The sequence below is a fragment of the Tupaia chinensis genome, unplaced genomic scaffold, assembly GCF_000334495.1.
Source record: "Tupaia chinensis unplaced genomic scaffold, TupChi_1.0 Scaffold000340_1, whole genome shotgun sequence".
Taxonomy (NCBI): Eukaryota; Metazoa; Chordata; class Mammalia; order Scandentia; family Tupaiidae; genus Tupaia; species Tupaia belangeri.
In genome coordinates, this window is record NW_006159834.1 from 474,486 (window position 1) to 479,047 (window position 4,562).

Below are 4,562 nucleotides of genomic sequence, written 5' to 3' on the forward strand. Positions count from 1 at the left end.
TCAGCTTTTGACAGAAGGTATTATTTATTATTTTACATTGGACCTGTTTTTGTCTTGTCCTCAGTAAGTCTCCATGATACCTTACCTAATGGGAAATACTACATCATTTTCCAGAATAACTCATACCGCACATGCAATCATTGAATGGAAATCTTATTAGCTGGGGCATGCTCAAAGACAAATAAAAATGATAATAAAATACCTTGTCCCAATATTAACAAAGGATCATACATATCTTGAAACAATTGAGTGGTTCCATAGTTGATCATTTCAATCATCTATAAATTTAACTTCTTTCTAAACAATTATTTCCTAGATTAATAAAGGAAAGTGTAACACATGTAACTCTGTATTTCACAGCAAGGTAACTTTTTACCACATTATTTCTTACACATTATTGGGATATCTCCCAGCGTTCCCATATAGTGATAGACGCATTACAATAAAAAAGGTTTTTCTAATCAGTGGCAAATACATTTCAGATTTCCTACAAACAGGAAAGATCATAAATTTTGTTCTACTTTAACAATACTTCCCCAATTCCTTCAAGCCATTTGCTTTTTGTAGTGAACCAGAGAACTATAATTTCAGTACAATAATAATAATAGCCGTAATAACATCATTCATTAAGCTCTTGCTATGTACCAGGTCATTTTAAATACTTCACAAGAGCACCACATTTACAAATTTAGCACAACAAAGGGAAACCAGAAACAGTGGACATTTAAAGGTCTTGTTATTTATTTATAGGATGGAGGTAATATTTAGCATTGATTATAAGAGCTTCTCTTTAAATCCTCACAACACCACTCTGAGCTAGCTAAGGGACCTCAGATATTGTGAGATCAACTTTCACAACCTATAAATCCTGAGTCCATTGTACATATTAATAAACTCAGTAAGTTGTCCTCAGGTATCATAGTTTATGAAATAAATTAAGTGATGCACTGAATAGAAATGTACTGATAAGGGTTGAGAAACAATGGTTTACCTGAGCTAAAGAGAGAAAACAGGCTGGTGAGCCATAATACATATTCAATGCTCCAAATCACAAATACGCGAGACACCAGCATTTCCTAGAGGGATATGCTAAAGTAGCATTTTTCATTTTTGTTTTTGCAATATTCCTGGTATTCTGAATTTACACTTTGTGAAGCGATGATATTATGAAGACTATATTTATACGTGTGGGGGCCAGAACTTAAATATTTGCATATACGTCAGATGAACATACTGCTGCTTTTTGTTATTGCTGTTTCCTTTTCTTTTCGTGAGATGACAGATGAGTAAGTCATAGTAATAGGAAAGCAAGCGTGGCCTCTGCTTCTGCTTTTGGTAGTTTGCTCTAATACACTGGGGTTTCACAGGCAACCAAGAGCCAGCCAGTGACTTGTGATTAAGGCAGCTGGATCCCACATGGCCAACCCTGTGGCTTGAGAAACATGCCCCAAATCCTGAAAGCAGGGAGAAATGGAAGAGAAGGAACTGCAGCGTGACCACGCCCCACTGGGGGTGCCCTCTCACTCTGTCTCTCTCCAGTGAGTGTATGCACTCTCCGGCAAATTTTAAAAGGAGAAAAACAATCAAATAACTTAAACCAACTAGACTTTCCCATCACCCCACAAACTATTTTTACAGCATTAAAAAGGATATAACGAGGCAAGAAGGAAACGTTACTTCCTGATCACTGTTCTTGATAATCACCTGAAGTACACCAAGGGATAAGCTTTCAATGATGAGTGATTAAACGTATCCACGACAAAAACAACCTGACAAAGTGTGTCATCTCACAAGAGTGCTTACTTGCTGTGTCCTGTGTATAACATGTTAAGTGCTATGTATGACATGCTATGTCCTATGTATGACATGTTGTGTCCTATGTATGTCATGCTGTGTCCTATGTGTGACATGTTGTGTCCTATGTATGGCATGTTATGTCCTATGTATGACATGTTATGTGCTATATATGACATGTTGTGTCCGTTGTATGACATGCTGTATCTTATGTATGACATGTTGTGTTCTATGTATGACATGCTGTGTTCTATGTATGACATGTTGTATCCTATGTGTGACATGTTATGTCTTATGTATGACATGATATGTGCTGTGTGACATGTTGTGTCCTATATATGACATGTTATGTGCTATGTGTGACATACTGTGTCCTATGTATGATATGCTGTGTCCTGTGTATGACATGTGTCCGTCCTATGTATGACATGTTGTGTCCTAGTCATCTCACAACAAGACTGTTTACTTGTGTTGACCTGATTCTGTCCTATGCTTTATTTTTTAAAATCAGTTGCTTAATCCTACAAAAAATGCCAGCTAGTGATAGAATGGATTTTTAATAGTTTTTTTTTTTTAAGTTTATTTTTTCCATGGGAAGAGGAAAGAGACAGGGTCTTGATGGGACCTGCCAGCCTGTCAGCCCCAGAGCACAGGCCACACAGGTCCACAGGCCACACACGTCCCCAAGACACAAACCTGGGACCGTCCTGGGTGGGTCAGCTCTGCAGAGCCCAACGTTTTACTGTTGCACCATGGTCCAAAACCCCCCTATTTTTTCTAAGTTCATTTATCTCTTCCACGAAGGAGAAAAAAAGAGAGACTCAGATCACCCTCGACAGGTTCTCATGATGGAATCCGCCCCGTCTCGGCCGGCCCAAACCACGGGCATGCACACACAAGCATGCGAACACTGGGTGCTCAGGGAGGTTCCAGTACTCAACACGGGTCCTTCCTGGTATGGGCCAAGTCGCATTCCCACTGGGCCACTGCCTAACCCCAATCTTTTACCCTTCTTAAAAGGAAAAAAAAAAATCTCTGCTAATTATCCTAGGTATGTATTCTACATCAATAATTCCTCATGTACTTTAAGTCCTGAGACCAAGGTCCATTTAGCCAAAGAGAATGATAGTGTTGAAAATATTCCATACATAGGTAAATTACTTTCAAAATTGCAGTCAAATTTCAAAGAACTTTGTAAAATTTCAGTTAGGTGAGCCAAGAGTAACTGCTACTTCCTAGAAGTCCTAATAATCTTCTTGGCCCAGTGGAAAGATCCACGGAAATGGAAATAGGCAATTTCTTCATTTCACTGGAGTAGGTTCGGCCTCTCACTATACTGATTCCAGTAACCTTCCTTGGAAGCAGGTAAGAGGCAGCCTCATTAACAATGCTGCCCCAATAGGGACGGATTTTGTGGCCTGCCTGAGACAGACTGCCAGGCAGCTGGCACCCACCACCTGACCAGGTCTCAGCCTTAGGTCCTGAACCCACAGGACACTGAAACTGTGTCTTAATTGGCTTAAGTGGATTTGTTTATTTTCCACTTTTCTATTATTGAAAATGAAATAGGAATGGAAATCTGTTTGCAAAGACCGGCCAATCAGCATCCCCTCCCTGGCTGTCTGACCTTCAGGCAGTGCAGCTGCTGGAGTCAAGTTAAAATCGGATTGTCAAGCTGGCTTTACTTCTGCAGCTCTGCCTGAGAATGTCCTCCCACTGGTGTGTTTATCACACCCTCCTTACCCCTTCTGCTGTTGTTTTTCTCCCTAAGAGTTTTCGGCCTGGACAACTGAAAGGCTTTAACCTGCAGATCCTTCTGTACAGAATCCTCAAGGATCCGGGAGCCCACCCTGGAACCGTTTTGTGCTATAGAAACAGCTATCCCCCTCCAGCCACCCCAACTTTCCATCCTCTGAGCCAGGCACACTGGGAATACCCACTCTGGAGATCCTGTACCGGCCCATCAAAGCCAGAAAGGGGTAGTTTAGTAACTCTGGAAGAAAAACTAATGTTTGGCTCCTGGTTTATGGGCGGTGCAGGCATACTGTCCCTTCCCAGTCTCCTCTGTCCCTCTGCGCCTTCTGCTCAGGACTGTGACGCCTCGCGGGAATTATCCTTGCAGGATATAAAACTCCTTATCGTCATTCTCACCAGACCCTTCCCGGCTGCCTAAACTCAAATTCTTCCCCCCAACTCGGCGCGACTTGCCAGGAACTTTGCCTCTGGGAACCACAATGGTTCCCAGCCTTCGGAGGCAGCTAAGATCCCACTAATGGTTTTGTTTAGTTTCTTGCCAAACCCCTTCAATACAAGGTCCCAGCGCCCTGGGGCCAGGTCTAATTAGAAGTACGCCAAGCTCACCCTGGGGGCAGAAAACGCGTTAGTCACAGATGTAACAGGACGCAGGACGCCTGGAGCCCCGGAGCGCATCCGGCGGTTAAGAAAGACCCTTCCTAAAATGCGAAAGCGCCTTCGGTGCCCTTGAGACCGTGAGTTCTGACCGCGCATATGGGAGTAGTAAGCCGTGGACACCTTGGGACGCCGGGTCGGGCTGCCTGGGTAGAGGCCAGAGGCGGGCACACACGATTCCCACTGAACACACACGCGGACCTGAGCAAAGTGCCCGCGGCCCCGCAGAGCCTCAGGTCACAGCAAAGGGGAAGGGCAGGCAGCAGCTGGACGGGGCACCACAAGGGCTTGCGAGCACGCCGCCTGGGCACGGGCGCACCAGAACGCAGCTGGTGAGGCGAGGGGTGCCCTCTGCGAGC